This window comes from Vulpes lagopus, chromosome 8 (genome assembly GCF_018345385.1).
Source record: "Vulpes lagopus strain Blue_001 chromosome 8, ASM1834538v1, whole genome shotgun sequence".
Taxonomy (NCBI): Eukaryota; Metazoa; Chordata; class Mammalia; order Carnivora; family Canidae; genus Vulpes; species Vulpes lagopus.
Window position 1 is genome coordinate 47,478,253 of NC_054831.1, and position 18,754 is coordinate 47,497,006.

The 18,754-nt window shown below is 39.5% G+C and overlaps 1 protein-coding gene across 6 annotated transcripts in view; it reads right to left on the reverse strand.

Moving 5' to 3' along the window:
- Window positions 1-18,754, reverse strand: part of SMAD9 (SMAD family member 9) — a 77,023-nt gene that overhangs the window by 31,080 nt on the left and 27,189 nt on the right. The window contains exon 3 of one of the 6 annotated variants that reach the window (XM_041766947.1): window positions 10,860-11,048. The exons of 3 other annotated variants lie outside the window; for them this stretch is intronic. The gene's annotated coding sequence lies outside the window, so the exon portion shown is untranslated. Of the gene's footprint in view, window positions 1-10,859; window positions 11,098-18,754 lie in introns of all 6 variants that reach the window. 2 more of the 6 variants (XM_041766946.1, XM_041766945.1) reach the window with 2 other exon arrangements.

The window sequence follows — 18,754 nt, forward strand, 5'->3', positions numbered from 1 at the left end:
CTTTCTCAATTATAGTTTTTTTTTAAATTTTTATTTATTTATGATAGTCACACAGAGAGAGAGAGGCAGAGACACAGGCAGAGGGAGAAGCAGGCTCCATGCACCGGGAGCCCGACGTGGGATTCGATCCCGGGTCTCCAGGATCGCGCCCTGGGCCAAAGGCAGGCGCCAAACCGCTGCGCCACCCAGGGATCCCTCAATTATAGTTTTTGCAAGTAATCCATCTTCACTGTTGGAAAAACATATAAATGGAATGGGAAAAAATTAGAACACTAATCATCTCACAACTCATGTATATTCTTCTGAACTATTTTATAGTACACTGGTTTTCAAAGGACCAGAGTTCCCATCGGGGGCCTCAAGGTCTTTTCCAACTACATATCTGTGTGTGCTAGATTTTCTTCATGTGTTTCAACTTAAAAAAATATATCACAACAGATTATATGCAAAAACAGGTATGACAATCCAAGTATCATCTATTAACCAGGCATTAAAGGAGGTTTGCAGAGATGTAAAACAATAATAGTCTTTTCAATAATTTTTGTTACCACATAATGGGTTTATCATTCTCTTTTAATGCATCAATAAATATATTTTTTAAAGATTTATTTATTCATGAGAGAAACAGAGAGGGGCAGAAATACAGGCATAAGGAGAAGCAGGCTCCCTGTGGGGAGTTCGATATGGGGACTCGATCCCAGGACCCTAGGATCATGATCTGAGCCAAAGGCAGATAGATGCTCAACCACTGAGCCACCCAGGTGCCCAATGAATCAATAAATATTTTTAAGTTTCTCAGTCTTAATTCCCAATGTGGCAAAGATTGATAGATATAAGCCACATAAATGAAGGTTCTTTGGAGTTCCTAATAATTCTTATGAGTAGAAAGGAGTAATAAGGGATCCCTGGGTGGCGCAGCGATTTGGTGCCTGCCTTTGGCCCAGGGCGCGATCCTGGAGACCCGGAATCGAGTCCCACGTCGGGCTCCCGGTGCATGGAGCCTCCCTCTCCCTCTGCCTGTGTCTTTGCCTCTCTCTCTCTCTGACTATCATAAATAAATAAAAATTTATTTTAAAAAAAGGAGTAATAAGACCAGAAAGTCTGAGAACTGTTTTTTGAAAAGTTACACATAGTCATGGTACATAAACGTGTACACCAAAAGGTATTGCTGTCACATTTGTTATTGCCTGAAAATCAGGTGAATTCTTCTTTGCCCTATTATCCAAAGGAGACACTCTTTCCCAGTTATTCAACAGTCCCATTTAAACTTCCTGAGGTAAAAAAAAATAAAAAATAAAAAAAAAATAAACTTCCTGAGGTAGAACCAAACTTCCTCCTCTGTGAAAGAGTTGGCTTAAATAAAATTCTTTTCTTCTTCCAGATTTCAGAAACCAGCTACCTTATTAACGTTTAAAGTGTCTGTTGGTAACATTGTGGAGCAAGTGAACTCATTTTAGTATTTTAGAATCAATCTAGCTCAAAATCTCCAACAAGTGCTTGTTTAGTATGCATTAAATATCATTTTCTCCTCTACTTCTCTGGAGAGAAAGTTGCACCTTTCAGAGTACAATTATATAAACTTCTCCCAATAAAGGTGCTACATAACCTCCTGCTGTCGTGATAGTTGTTAGGCACCCCCGATGAGAAGGATGTCAGCCTGGTTACACAGAAATTGATGAATTTAATAAATATAAAGCAACACCTGTATCACTTTATTCTTTGTACAGACTTTATTTAGCATCCCAGAGAGAGGTAAACTGATGGAAAGGAGACTTGAGGGCTTGATAGCTGGGTTTTTTTGCCCTTGGCAGTTTGACTTATACTCAGTTTTATTTTGAAAAGGAAAGGTTGATTTTGTGGCTTAACGATCATGAATTTATAGTTAAGTTACTGTGTTCAAGTTCTGTTTATTTAATCAAGACAGGCTGCTTTAAAGCAATGAAGAGGATTAGAAGCTTTAAAGAGAACACGATGCAGAATAACCTGGACCCCCAAAGAGCTTTGAATTCTGCTTAGTTTTACATAGGACTTCTATAAGTAAATTGTGACATGAATATTTGTTTAGGTTAAGGATAGACAAAAGCTTTTTATAAAATGTTCAGCAGAGTTAAGCCAAATATACCCTTTAAAAAAACATTTGCTCCATGAAATAGTAACATTTCTCTAAACCAGAGTTCGTTGTTGTTGTTTTAAACTATGGGTTCCTATGTATTAATAATGCATGTGAAATCAATGTATTCAAACAAAATAGTTTTGTAAAAACAACAAGACGGACTATATTGTGGTGTAGCACACAAAGAAAGAGCATTATTTCATTAAAACCTTCATTCAGAAGTATGTGCTCTGTGTGTGTAGATGTACACGTGCATATGCAGAGGGTCACCATGCAATTTGCAATGCACAGTGAAATGCAATTTGGTGTTGCGTGTTACAATAAAGAAAGCTTAAAAAAAAAGAAAGCTTGAAAAGCACCACCCTTAAACCAGAGACCTTCAAACCATGTCTGTTCGAGGTTCACCTTGATGAGTGACTTTCTGGGCCACTATCTCTCCTCATCCCTTGGGGCAACACCGACTAGTCAAGAACATAAGGTCTGAGGAACCCTGGCTCGGTAGTCTGATCTCACTGCCACATTCTGAATCTTTATAACAGTCTCATGGTACCTCCAAAACTATGCTTTTATTGATACAAGACCCAGCATCTGCTGCATTACACACAGGACCTGGCATGGAGGAGGACCCCAAAGACTCAAATTTAGAATCTCAGGATATTTAACACCAAATTTGTAATAAAAGCCTCTGGGGTAGGGAAAAAAGAGGACAGAAAATATCAAAAAGTCAAGGTTTATTAAAGCTGCCTGGTGGGTACCCAGATGTTCAAATAATATTCTCTACACTTGCTCCTCTGTTTGATATATTTTTTTAACAGAAAAAGTAAAAGTGAATCAGACTTGGACTCTCACTAACACTAAGGCTTCAGTTCCTCTTTGTCCATGGTGCCACTTAAAGCTCATTAAGGCTATTCCATTCTCACTCATATAAAGTTTTTGTCACTAACAGAACAAAGAGCTCCTTGTTTATTTCCAGCTGGCCATCACACTGACATCAACAGTGGAGCCACCCCCCGCCCCCATGCAAGCTTGTTCAGGAGTGTCAACCTGGCTCAGAACAGCTTTCCACTGTCAGATAATTTAGATGCCCACAGACTATCTGCTCCAACTTACCACGACCTCCTGAAACCACCACTGCCCCAGCTCACCATAATAATTAAAAGAGAGCACACCCAGGGAGGCTATTAAAAAACTGTTCTACAAATAGAAGGGAGGGTTGTTAATACTGCTTATGGTTACTATAGTTCCTGTAAGGTACAAAGAAGAATAAAACAAAATAGACTATAAAGATGAATGTATGTGAAGGATTTATAAACAAAAATCTGACCAGATAATTTCTGTAAATCTAACAAGAGTTATGGCAGAGAGATGCCAGAGGTGGTTACAAGAAGAGTCCTTGGCCCTACTCTGGGGGTTCTGGAAGGATTTTGGAGATGATAATTGAGCTGCACTTAGGATTTAGCTCACAGTTAAAAAAATAAGCTAACTTGGCAGATTAGGATAATTTTTTCCTAATTCTTTTTTTTTAAGATTTTATTAATTTATTCATGAGAGACACACAGAGAGAGAGAGGCAGAGACACAGGCAGAGGGAGAAGAAGGCTCCATGCAGGGAGCCCGACGTGGGATTCAATCCCGGGTCTCCAGGATCACACCCTGGGCTGAAGGCGGTGCTAAACCGCTGAGCCACCTGGGCTGCCTCTCCTAATTCTTTTTGTGGTTAAATTCTCACTTTCCTAAAAAATCTGTCTGTCCCTTGTCACAAACCAACTCTGTAGTTTCTCCGGGCCACCTCATTTCCTCATCTGCAGATGAAGGGGGGGCTCATCCTCGCAGTAAGGGTCTGTTTGGGCAATGGTTCCATGACTCCATGATTATTGGCTGTACCTGCCACATGGGACTGTATAACTCATTCTACTATTAACACTTTGTTATCCCTCCCTGCACGCACTTCAGGATAGTCCAGTCTGAGACTGAACTGAAGCCTTCACTCATGGAACTATATTGCATACAGCAGGGCAAAACAAGAGTTTCTTTCCCCACAGTTGTCAAATTGACCCTTTTTATAGCAAATGTCACCTACCAACACAACATGATCTTTACTCTTCTTTCCAGAATTTTGTTTCTTTCTAGCATTGTTTTTTTATTACCACTAAGGAATAAGAGTGAAAATGTATGCTTGGCATTACTCTGTTTGACATCACTTGTTGCACCTCCATCAAGGCCTTCATCACACCAGATCTCCACAAATGCCATCTGTTGGCCATGAGAGCTTTCCTTCTGTGGGCGGAAGGATAAAAGCACCATGCCCATCCCTCATCCGGTTACTCATGGTCCACTTCATGCACAGCATGAAAGAGTACTTTCTTTTTCAGGCATGTGAGTTTTACCCAACTGAGGGAGCAAAAAACTCATTTTCAAGTGTTTAAAATAAACAGGACCACTTAAAAGAAGAGCAGCACTGAACACACGCATACACCATGGGATTTAATGGTACATAATTCTAGAATCCAATTTGTCAGGCTGGGTAAAAGTTTGGGAGATGTGAACCTTTCATTTTTAAGTTGTCAGTTTAAATCAAACTCCTGTTAGCCGTTACTCAAGGTTATTTTTACTTACTGCCTCCTTGGAAGATTCAATTGGTGATTTTAATTCTGAAGAAACAAAAAATTCAAGAAATTACCATTTAAGAAGAATATGTTGGCTATCTGCCCTGGAGCATGCCTAAGCTCTGCATACACAAAGAACCTCTGAACAATCCTGCATGGGCACTGCTTCTTGGTCAGTGTCGCCAAGAAAAGTCTACATCATCTATCAGGCCGTATGCCATAGTCAACCCAGGGGATCAGGAGGCAATCGTCTATTCTGCAAGGGTCCACTCCAGAAACACTCACCATGACAAAATGTTGTTTCACCATGTGTTTTGTTTTCCTGTTTTTCAATCTTATCAATTTTGACCCTCTAATCCATGGTATCTCTTCTATAAAACAGTACACTAACCAAATTCAGAACTTGGACAACACTTGCCAAAGGAACATTCCCTTAAAGGAAAAGACTGTTTCCTTGACTACTTTTATAGCACTTTTTGTATAGTAGTAGTTAATATGGTGATAACAAGTGCTTTTAAAGTGTAAAAACAGATCCAAAAAAAGTCTACCTAGAAAATAGTTGGTTGTTATCATCCCTATCGGTACATATATCATGTGTTATTATTCGGTACACCTGAGGAGAAATCAGGCTTCAAACGACACACACACACACACACACACACACACACACACACAGAGGATGTATATTTCATTAATTTGACTTTATCTTCACTTAAATTAGCCTGTCATCCCTATGTGTTTCAAATGAGTGGCAATTACAAGTTTGCATTGTGAAGTGTAAATAACTACCACATACATATACCAGTTTAGTGTCACTGGATAAACCTACCAGTTGTGTATAAATGGAAATGGTATCATGATCCCATATTCTGGGAAAGAGTCTTTTCTAGCTGTGTTTTGAGCTTTCCTACCAATCCGTGAGGGGCAATTCCTGTTAACAGCCTGCTAGTTAGCACCTTGTTGTAGTATAGAACATCTTCCGACCATAGTACCAAAGAAAGATGACAGAGATGCATCTTTATAATAAAGACTCTATTCAAGAGGGCCATGGTGGGGCTTCAAGTCATCTACTGGATATCTGAATTGTCTGCTCATTTTGAGTGATTGTTCATATATGGATTTTTCTAGGGAGATGATCCATAGGAATTTTCCCGCAAATTCTAAAAAGAACCTGTGATCTCTGAAAGGTAAAAAAAAAAAAAAGAAAAAGAAAAAGAAAAAGAAAAAAAATGAGGAAAAGAAAAAAGTAAGAGAGAATAACAAGCTGAAGAGACTAAAAAGAACTGTTGATTAGTCTAAGATGGAGTACAGCCTTCAAAAGACTAGAGTCAGAGGGTTTTAAAAAGACGGCAGAGTATGAAGCACTAGAAATCTGTCTCCCCATATAGATGATGATTATTACACTAGCAGGATCTGTATAACAGCTACTTTGGAACTCTAGGACCAACTGAACTACTGTAGCTTCCAGGGGAAGCGTCTGATGGTAAATGTGGCTCTTTTGGGTCAATTTCAGTTCTTAGCCCAGGAGCAATGACCAAACCCCTGCTGATTGGCAGACAGCTGTGCACGTGGTCCTGTAGCAATTTTGTACTCACTTTGTAGAAGGCAAAATGGACCTGTCCTCCAAACATCAGGGATCTATGCTCTGTGACCACTGACTGACTGCTGTTTTTGATTATAGAGATATAAATGGGAGGGCAGCTACTATAGTTGTACTTTCCCCCACTGTTGCAAGTCTCTCCTCCTCTGGATAAATGAGGCATTTAGAGCCAGCACCTCTTTTCCACCTCTCCCCTCCTTTTTTTCTTTTTCTTCTTTCATAAGCCAGACATTAAAGGCTAGGATATTCAAAAGCAACTCCGTATATGGGGAAAATTAGAAAGTGACTATGCATCTCTACGGAAAGGAGCAGGCTCAGAGAAGACTTGAGAAGGAAGACCTTGAGTTTTACACCTCAGGCTGATCTTCAGCACAGAAACAGCTTACAACATTAAAAACCAAAACAAAGGGATCCCTGGGTGGCGCAGCGGTTTAGCGCCTGCCTTTGGCCCAGGGCGCGATCCTGGAGACCCGGGATCGAATCCCACGTCGGGCTCCCGGTGCATGGAGCCTGCTTCTCCCTCTGCCTGTGTCTCTGCCTCTCTCTCTCTCTCTCTCTGTGACTATCATACATAAAAACAAAAACAAAAACAAAAACAAAACAAACCCAAAGGCAATGACAAAAACCCTGGCAAAGGGAGAGAACTCTGATTTCCAGATTTCCCACATCATCAGATTCAGATGTTCAGGCTTCAATAACAAATCACAGGCATACAGAGAAATAGGAAAGCATGTTCCTGAGAAAGACCCTATGGCAGATCTATTAGACAAATATGTCAACCCAACCATCTTAAAGATGCTTAAAGAACTAAAGGAAGACATAGAGAAATTCAAGAAAATGATGTATGAGGAAATGGAAGTATCAATAGAGATAGAAAACCTAAACAGAAACCAACAAGAAATTCTGAAGCTGAAAAGTACAATAACAGAAATGAAAAATTCATTAGAGGGATGCAAAGTGGGCCAGTAATATTCAAAGTGCTCAAAGCGAAAAACTATTAACCAAGAATCCTATATCAGGGATCCCTGGGTGGCGCAGCAGTTTAACTCCTGCCTTTGGCCCAGGGCACGATCCTGGAGACCCGGGATCGAATCCCACGTCGGGCTCCCGGTGCATGGAGCCTGCTTCTCCCTCTGCCTGTGTCTCTGCCTCTCTCTCTCTCCCTCTCTCTGTGACTATCATAAGTAAATAAAAAAATAAAAAATAAAAATTAAAAAAAAAAAAGAATCCTATATCAGGAAAAACTGTTCTTCATCAGTGAAGGGGAAAATAAGACATTCCCAATCAACATTCCCAACTAAGCGAGTTCATTACCACTAGACATGTCCTAGAAGAAGAAATGATCAAGGGAGTCCTGCAAGGTGAAATAATTACAAATCAATGAAAAAGAATGCAAACACCAAAACTTATGAGATTCAACAAAAGCAGTGTTAAAAGGGAAGTTTATAGCTATAAACACATTAAAAAATAAGACAGATATCTCAAATCAACAATCTAACTTACAATTTAAGGAACTAGAAAATGAAAAACAAACTAAACCCAAATCTACTACAAGGTACAAAGCTGATATCATCAAGACAGTATGGTACTGGCACAAAAACAGACACATAGATCAATGCAACAGAATAGAGAAACCAGAAATGGGCCCTCAACTCTTTGGTCAACTAATATTCGACGAAGCAGAAAAGACTATCCACTGGAAAAAGGACAGTCTCTTCAATAAATGGTGCTAGGAAAATTGGACAGCCATGTGCAGAAGAATGAAACTAGACCATTCTCTTACACCAGACACAAAGATAAACTCAAAATGGTGAAAAGATCTAAATGTGAGAGAAGAATCCATCAAAATCCTAGAGGAGAACACAGGCAACACCCTTTTTGAACTTGGCCACAGCAACTTCTTGCAAGATAAATCTATGAAGGCAAGAGAAGCAAAAGCAAAAATGAACTCTCAGGACTTAATCAAGATAAAAAGCTTCTGCACAGCAAAAGAAAGTCAACAAAACTAAAAGACAACCTACCGAATGGGAGAAGATATTTACAAATGTCCTATCAGATAAAGGGCTAGTTCCCAAGATCTATAAAGAACTTATTAAATTCAACAGCAAAGAAACAAACAATCCAATCATGAAATGGGCAAAAGACATGAACAGAAATCTCACAGAGGAAGACATAGACATGGCCAACAAGCACATGAGAACATGCTCCGCATCACTTGCCATCAGGGAAATACAAATCAAAACCACAATGAGATACCACCTCACACCAGTGAGAATGGGGAAAATTAACAAGACAGGAAACAACAAATGTTGGAGAGGATGTGGAGAAAGGGGAACCCTCCTGCACTGTTGGTGGGAATGTGAACTGGTGCAGCCACTCTGGAAAACTGTGTGGAGGTTCCTCAAAGAGTTAAAAATAGACCTGCCCTACGACCCAGCAATTGCACTGCTGGGGATTTACCCCAAAGATACAGATGCAGTGAAAAGGCAGGACACCTGCACCGCAATGTTTACAGCAGCAATGTCCACAATAGCCAAACTGTGGAAGGAGCCTCAGTGTCCATCGAAAGATGAATGGATAAAGAAGCTGTGGTCTATGTATACAATGGAATATTACTCAGCCATTAGAAACGACAAATACCCACCATTTGCTTTGACGTGGATGGAACTGAAGGGTATTATGCTGAGTGAAGTCAATCGGAGAAGGACAAACATTGTAGGGTTTAATTCATTCGGGGAATATAAAAAATAGTGAAAGGGATTAAAGGAGAAAGGAGAGAAAATGAATGGGAAATATCAGAGGGTGACAGAGCATGAGAGACTCCTAACTCTGGGAAATGAGCAAGGGGTAGTGGAAGGGGAGGTGGGTGGGGGGATTGGGTGACAGGCACTGAGGGGGCACTTGACGGATAAGCACTGGGTGTTATACTATACATTGGCAAATCAAACTCCAATCAAAAATATACAAAAAAAAAACAAGCTAGTACAAGGAAGGAAATAATAAAGATTAGAGCAGAGATGAAGAAATAGAGACCATGATTCAGCCAATAGAAAAAAATATTCAATGAAACCAAGAGTTGGTTCTCAGAAAAGATCAACAAAATTGAGAAACCCCTTAGGTAGATGGACTTAAGAAAAGAAAAAGAAAAGAAAAGAAAAGAAAAGAAAAGAAAAGAAAAGAAAAGAAAAGAAAAGAAAAAAAAAGAAAACTACTCAAACTACTGAAATAAAAAATGAAGGTGTGGACATTACAATTGATTCTACAAAAATTAAGAAGAGTGTAAGAGAATACTACAAACAGCTGTATGCCAACAAATTTGATAGCCTAGATGAAATGGACAAATTCCTAGGAACACAAAAGCTATGACTAAATGAAGATTTTTTTAAAAATCTGAATAGATCTGCAGGAAACTGAATTAATACTCAGGGATTTCCCAACAAAGAAAAGCCCAGGACCTGTTGGCTTCACTGGGGACTTCTACCAAACATTTAAAGAAAAACTCATACCAATCCTTCCCAAACTTTTCCAAAAAACTGAAGAAATGGGAACATTTCCTAATTCATTCTATATGGCCAGCATTATCCTGACACCAAAGACAAACAAAGGCATTACCAGAAAAGAAAACTATCGGGGCACCTGGGTGGCTCAGTCAATTAAATGTCTGCCTTCTAAACATCTGCCTTTGGCTCAGGTCATGATCTCAGGGTCCTGGGATCAAGCCCCTCATTAGGCTCCCTGCTCAGTGGGGAGTCTGCTTCTCCCTCTCCCTCTGTCTACTACTCCTTCTGTTTGTGTTCTCCCTCTCTCTGTCAAATAAATAAATAAAATCTCTAAAAAGAAAGAAAAGAAAACTACACCCTTTACGAGCACTGATGTAGAAATTCTCAACAAAATATTAACAAACTAAAGTCAGTATAGTAAAAGTCAGTATAGTAAAAGTCAGTACACCATGATTAAGTGAAATTTATTCCTGCAATACAAAGATGATCCAACATACCAAAATCAATCACAGTAACAGAATAAAGGGGGGAAAAACATGATCATCTTAATTGATGCAGAAACAACATTTGACAACATTCAACATCTTTTTGTGATAAAAAAAAAAACTCAGTAAACTAGGATAGAAAAAACTACTTCAACATAATAAAAACCATCTATGAAAAATCCACAGCAAACATACTCAACAGTGAAAGACTGTCGAAAGCCTTCCTCTGAGGTTAGGAACAAGGCAAGGATGTCCACTTTTGTCATTTCTATTCAACATCATACTGAAAGTTCTAGCCAGAACAATTAGGCAAGAAAAAAATAAAAGGCGACCACATCGCAAAGGAAGAAGTCAAATGATCTGTACTTGCAGATGATTTGATCTTCTACGTAGAAAACCCTAATGATTTCACATACACATAACAACAAACAAATAAGCATGTTAGAATAAATTCAGCAAAGTAGAAGTATACAAAGTCAACACACAACATTTCTGAGCACTCACAATGAACAATCTGAAAAGGAAATTACAGTACCACAAAGAATACAATACTTACAGGCCTCAGAGCCCTCACCAGAAGCTTGCTGCTTGTATCTCCTCTGCTGTGTTTCTTCCATCCTTCCCAAGTGCCTGGTTGTCTGCAGAATTTCCAAGAGTAGGATGAAGACTTTCCTCTTCAAAATTATTAGGAAAATATTTTTCCCTTAGCTAGATGCTGTGCAGCAGGTAGAGGAGGCCCTGGAAGCTGTCAAAAATGCTACAGATGAGCGGGACCTTGCAACCCCTTTAAAGAGCTGGGGAAAGAGAAGGTGAAACTTAACTATGTAGTAGCAAGAAGACAACAGGAACAGAAGGGTCCTCACTGGTGGGATGAGATGGTAGCCACGATAGAAGAATACCACAATGCTGCACATGGCCTCCGAAGTGTTTCTCCACCACCCAGATGTTGCTGGAAAAAGAGCCAATTGAGATTAGGTGTTTATAAAGGTCTAGGAGGCCACTGCTGGCATCTCCAAAGCTGCTCAAGCCACCTTGCCCACTGATGAAGCCAAAGGCCACAGGGCCATTGATGAGCTGAATGAGGCTATGAATGAGTTTGATATTAACAGTAATCCTGGACTCCATGACATTCAATGAGGCCAGGTTCCAGTCTTCGCTTTAGGAGATGCTGAAGAGCATCATCAGCACACCTGGGGCTCATGGCCCACTAATCCCTCATGTGGTAAAGGGCACGAGGGGATCATAGCTGAGTGTAAGACCCTCCAACAGGCCCTGGACCTGGCTCAGTGAGTACATTAATAACCATTACAGAATGTAGAGATATAAGCATCTGAAGATCTCCAACAATACAGTCACAGATCAAGATATGGATTCTTCATAAAAGAATGTATATTCTTAGGAACTTAGTGTGTTCTCTACCCTGATATAAATATCATTATGGTACAGACTCTAGGGAATCTTTGATTTCACACACAGCCTGACTGGGGAGAGATACTCACACAATGGGATTGAGAAGAATTTGAAGCCTGTGTATTAGTATGGGCTAAAGAGAATATGGTACTTTTAAACACGTAGGGAAGATCCTTGTATTTGTAAAATGCTATCACATCACATTCAATATTTTTTTTTAATAAACTATGATTAGTTTTGAAATTCAAGGGAAAACAAGGAATAAAATATTTAGGAATTAACCAAGGAAGTAGAAAACTTATACAAATGAAAACTATAAAACATTGTTGGGAGAAATGAAAGAATACATAAATAAATGGAAACACATCCCATGTTCATGGATTAGAAGGCTTAGTATTGTCAAGATGTCAATACTTTGTAATTTACTGATTCAATGCAATCCTGACCCAAATCCCAAAGTTTACTGTAGAAATAGAAAAACTCATCCTAGAATTCATATGTTATCTCAAGGGACCTTGATTATTGAATAGTCAGAATAATCATGAAAAACAGGAACAAAACTGGAGGCCTCACACTTCCGGATTTCAAAAATTACTACAGAGCTACAGAAGTCAAAATGTGAGGTACTGGCAGAAAGACAGACGTACTGACCAATGGAATGGAACAGAGGGTCCAGGAATAAATTGTTGCATATACGGTCAACTAATTTTTGACAAAGCCAAGATCATTCAATGGGAAAGAGTAATCTTGTAAACAAATGGTTCTGGGAAACCTGAATATCCATATGTAAAAGAATGAAGTTGGGCCTCTATCTCATACCACATACAATAATCACATGAAATGGATCAATGACTTAAATGTAAGACTTAAAACTATAAACAACTTTTAGAAGAAAACATAGGGCAAAAACCTCGTGACACTGGATTTGGAAACAATTTCCTGGACATGATACCAAAGGCACAGGCAACAAAGAAAAAAACACACAAAATGCATTTAATAAAAATTTTAAAAATTTGTGCATCAGAATAAAAAGGCGACCCACAGAATGGGAGAAAATATTTGAAATCATATGTCTAATAAGGGATTAATATCCAGAATAAGGAGTTTTTAAAACTCAACAAAAATCCAAACAACCTAATTTAAAAAAAGAGGACCTAAAGAAGATAGACATGCCCAATAAACACATAAGAAGATGCCTGGGGTGCCCACATGGCTCAGTCAGTTAAGCATCTGCCTTCAGCTCAGGTCATGGTCCTCCAGTTCTGGAATTGAGCCCTGGTCGAGCTCCCTGATCAGGAGAGCTACTTCTCCCTCTTCCTCTTCCTGGTCCCCACTCACGCTCTCATTCATATAAATAAATAAAATCTTTAAAGAAAAAAGATGCTCAACATCATTAATCATTGGGGGAATGCAAGCCTTAACTACAATGAGATACCACCTCACACCCATTAGAACAACCACTCAAAAAAAGAAAAGAAAAGAGAAAAGAAAAGAAAAGAAAAGAAAAGAAAAGAAAAGAGGAAGGAAGGAAAGGAAAGGAAAAGTTGAAATGTTGTTGAGATTGTAGAGAATTCAGAACCATTGTGCACTGCTGGTGGGAATGTAAAATCATACAGACACTGTGGAAAATAGTATGGCAATTGCTCAAATATTTTAAATATAAGTACCATATGATCCCGTAATTCCACTTCTGAGTATATACCCCCCAAAAATGGAAAGCAGTGATTTGAGGAGATACTTGTAAACCAATGTTAACAGCAGCATTTTCACAATAACCAAAAGATGGCAATAACCCAAATGTCCATCAATGGATGAATGGGATATTCATCAATCAAATGTGATATTACACATCATGGAATATTATTCAGCCTTTAAGAGGAAAGATTCTAAGACATGCTACAATATGAATGAACCTTGAAGACATCATGCAAAGTAAAGTAAGCTAGACACAAAAGGACAAACATATGATTCCATTTATTTGAGGCTTCTAGAGTAGTCAAATTCATAGACAGAAAGTAGAATAGTGGTTGCCAGAGTTTGCAGGAGATGGTAGGGAGGAATGGCAAGTTATTTTAAGAGGTACAGATTTTCAGTTTTACAAAATGAAAAGAGTTATACAGATGAATAATGGTGGGACGCCTGGGTAGCTCAGTGGTTGAGTGTATGCCTTCGGCTCAGGGTGTGATCCTGGAGTCCCGGGATTGAGTCCCACATTGGACTCCCTGCTTGGAGCCTGCTTCTCCCTCTGCCTATGTCTCTGCCTCTCTCTCTCATGAATAAATACATAAAACCTTTAAAAAAATAATGGTGATGGTTGCATAGTAATATGAACATCATGAAGGTGTACAATATTATGAATGTATGTAATACCACCAAACTATTAATTTAAAAATGGCTAAGATGGTACATTTTGTGATATGTGTACCTTATTACAATATATATATTTTTAAAAGACTAGAGTTAATGGAAATAATGAAAACAAAGCTGAGGCTATGGTAGGCTTATGGTTAACACACTGAGTATTATCATATTAAGTTTTCACATGCATTTCCTCATTGAATCACTGCAACTGCTGTGTGTGGTTATTATAACTCTACTTTGTATTTCAGAAAACTGAGGCACAATAAAATTAAGTAACTTCTCCAAGATCACAGAACTAAGTTGTAGAGCCCAAAGGAGATGGGAGGAAAGCAATAATGGGTGTCTCTCCGCCACCATGTTTAAGACTGGGAGCAAGAGAGTACATGAACCCAAGGCCGAGTCTGAACTCTGTACTGAAATAGAAGACGATGACAGAAAGGGCATGCATGATAGGAAGGTAGGATAGAGGCCTTCCAAGGACCCCTCAATCTCCAAAATAACGCAACTCTAAAGCGACATGCAGTTCAAGTAAAGGATTGGCTTTCTGTTGTAAAAGAACAAGCTCTGTATCTAAAAAATATAAAACCAGAGCCAAGCTTCATTTGTTAACCAGCATTCACGCATTTGCATATTTCAAGAAAAATATTTACCATCAATGCTTACTTTGTGCCAGGCACTGCCCAGTGGTGAAAAAACAGACAGGGTCCTTGCCCTCACACAGCTTAGAGTCTTGTCTGAATATTAAACAAGGAAATATTAATGAACCATAAAGTACTATGCAGGAAACGAACATAGTGTTGGGATAAAGAAAAGCAGGGGCGAGAGCCCTCCTTGGACCCACTGGGGAAGACTTCACTGAGGAAATAATAATTAAACCAAGAGGAAGAGGAAGTGTCAGCCTCCCTAGAAGCTGTGGAACTCATTCCAGGCAAAAGCTCTAAAAGGATGACATGGGTAGGACTGGTGCCCTTGAGAAACTGTAGGGAAATCTGTGTAGCCAAGGAGGAGTGGGCAAAAGGGGTGCTCAGCTAAAGGTGAGGCAGGGGCTCAGAGCTGGAGGCCGCTGGGCTGGACCTTGAAGACAATATATGGAAAATGGATTTTATCTTAAGTACAAAGGGGAGCCTTGAATGGATTTAAAAACAAATATGTTTAGTGATTTAACGTATTTTTAAATGATCACAATGGCTGCTCATGTGGAGAACAAATCGCATGGGAGGCAAAGCATAGAAATCAACTAGAAGATGTCAGTAAAGTATGGGTGAGAGACCGTGGGCGCTCTAACAGGGTGGTAGCCATGGAGGAAGGTGGAATTACTGGACTATTGTTTTTGCTTTGTTTTAAGATGGGGCTTCTAAAGAGCATCTTACAGATTAAGAAGAATTAATCAGTAAAAAGGAGACAATCATGTTGCAGAAGATAAAGAGGAAGTGCAACCAAGGACAGAAGAGGAGAGAAAGAACAGTGTGGTCTCGGACCATCTGGTCATGGGAAGAATGAAGAGTATTCCCTCTGAAAGATTTTAATGTCTTGATGAAGTCTGAGTAAGATTGAGAGGAGCAGGGGTGATCGATCTGAGGAGCAAGGAAAAGGTGGGAAGTGGGGAGAGAGTGGGAAGGCAGGCGTGCGTTCTGAATTATGGGATAGAAAACAAAAGGCAAGCTCCTATAGAGGACAGCCAGCTAGCATGACTGACAACAAAGCCTTTCTAGGTTCCTACTCTGAAGAATCTACTCTTGGAAAATGAACACTGCTCATTGCTCAGTCTCAGTGCTCCTCTAATCCCTGGGCTCTTTCCCCTTTATGACACAAGAAGGTGACCAGAGCCGAGAAAGAAGCAGGACAGCCAAGGAGGTGCTTGGGCACTTATCTATGAGAGTCCCAAAAATATCACTACAATAAACTCTCAAGATATAAGTTGGTCATGTTCCTAAAGTAGGCGGTACCTTCAGGTGGGGAAAAAATAATACATTATAAACACTTTTTCTGGAATGTGCATGCTACTAATCAATCAGCACTTGAAAGTTAGGAAGACAGAAAAAATTCTGTAATGGTGATATATAGTATTTGTGCTCCTTACGGAAAGATATGATTAACTTGATTTTCTTTTGAACACTTCAATATAATAGCTTAGAGGAAGGGGCTGAAGATGAATATTTTCATTACTCATGAAACTGACATTAGTTGCTTTTGGGAAAGAACTACTGGTGCCTAGAGAGAAGAGTGAAAGATATTACTTCTCTATTTCTCTGCATTTTGTGTAAACTGAAAAATAGCTCGAGTCAGAAAGATCCCGGCAGAAAACAGAAGTGAACAGTAGAAAAATGGAAAGTATTTCCCATTGTTATTCCAAGAACTGATTTCTCATACTTGAATCTCTTTCTGTATAAATTTTTCATTCATCAAGATGGGTATTTCCCACCCTTCCTCAACACATTTTGAAGCAGTACCATGCAATTAGTCTCTCTGAAGTACTCCCCTATTTTGGTTCTGCTCTGGTTAAAACCACAGGAAGATTGGATTTCCCATATCTGTTCAGAAAGTGGTGTGCTACCACTCTGAAATATGGTTCCATGTTTCCCTCACTCCCAAAATAAATCTTGCATTCCCAGTTAGACAGACAGTAGGTAGCAACTATCTTACAAATAGGGATGACCCTTTTTATATCCTATCAGGAGCTCTCATTAGTCCTAAAACTGTAACTGCATAGCCAGAACTCAGCAAAGAGTCAAGATTATAAAAGCAAAGTAGGCCTTTATCTCATAGTAGGACCCAAACAGGGTATAACAACGGAGACTGCATGTTACTTAGAGCCTATTTTTTTTTTTTTATGATGGTCATACAGAGAGAGAGAGAGAGGCAGAGACATAAGTAGGCTCCATGCACCGGGAGCCTGACGTGGGATTCGATCCCGGGTCTCCAGGATCGCTCCCTGGGCCAAAGGCAGGCGCCAAACCGCTGCACCCCCCAGGGATCCCACTTAGAGCCTATTCTTAATGTATACCCAATTCTAACAGGCTTTATTATGTGCATTAGAATACTTTGACCGAAATTTCACTAGGCAGACATGTGTATCATCACATTACTGATAGTGCAATTATTTATTCTCTCTATATTTGTAACCCTTACTGTGTTTATAAAACATTCCACATTCTCAAGGAGAGTAAGAATCAAGGCCAACTAACTCAGCATGAATGATTTATCAATTACAAATTGAAGATCCTTAGAGATCTATTTTTACTGAATTGTTTATAAGTGGTGAGTAACTGCTGCCTTTAAAAAAAAAAAAAACTTTCTGTCCCTTAGCAACCCCAGAAAGAATAAACCAGATCTTAAGCAATACAAGGCATCTTAAAGGTGTCCTTAGTCCTTGCAATCCTGACCATGAAAATTTGCGTTTACCACAAATATAAATTTGAGAGAGACTACTGGTCTTACCAAATGGATCATAATAAATGTAGAAGTATTAGTCAATTTAGAAAAATCTAATTTGTATATAGCTTTTTTCAGGAATACATATCCTTCCATTTCATACATATTTACCAAGTTATGTTGCAGTTCCTAGAGTTAACTGCTAAACTTCACAAAGTTGACTTCTAAAGGTATCTAATTCTTTTTCTTTAAGATTTTATTTATTTATTCTTGAGAGAGAGAGAAAGAGAGGCAGAGACTTCAGCAGAGCGAGAAGCAGGCTCCCTGAAGGGAGCCCGACGTGGGACTCAATCCCAGGACCCCGGGATCACACCCTGAGCCAAAGGCAGACACTCCACTGTTGAGCCACCCGGGTGCCCCTGGATGTTACTTTTTAACCCTGAGGAGTGTTTAGGAACAACAGAAATGAGCTTCTCTTCAACAGATACAAACATCCAGGCGGCCTGGACAGCTCAATCAGGTACGCATCTGCCTTCGGCTCAGATCAGGATCCCCGGGTCCTGGGATGGACCTCCGCGCTGGGCTCCCTGCTCAGGTGGAGCCTGCCTCTCCCTCTTCTCCCTGGTCATGCTCTCTCTTTCTCTCTCTCAAATAAATAAATAAAATCTTAAAAAAAAAACCAACATTCATTCTCAAGTTCTCTTTCTCCCCACACCCCCCTCCCTCCCCACCTCCTGCCACCCCCCTCCTCCCCTCCCTCTCACTTTCTCTAAAAAAAAAAAAAATGCAGTTCAGTCCAAATATGGGGAATGTGATCAGGCGGCAAGGCAGGAATAGTACATCACTGTCATATTATGCAGAGGACAGAAACACGTATTTCAAGACTTCCCCTATTTTTCATTCAGAGACTCTCATATGTCAACACATAAGTAATGTATATGAGGCATACTAAAATTTTTTTAAATTAATCTCCGTAATTCCAGTCTACAATTATCTTAAACACAAAAAAATGATATCACTTTTCCTCTTTCTCACTTTGGTCCTTTGAGAAATACAAATCTACAGAAGAACGAATGGCTTACCAAAAACATTTCACTACCCTCCCTTGGGCTTAGGTGCACTACAAAAAGTAGGAATTATTTCTAAAAAGCCCTTAAAAATATCCTCCGTGAAGCCATTCTGAAGTAATTCTCAGAGTTTTTAGATTTAGCCTCTACTACGCACTGGGTGCTGTGTTGTGTGTAGTGTATGCTAAAACTGCACAGGAGCATCCCAGATTAAAAACCTTCATTACCTAAGGAATTAAAA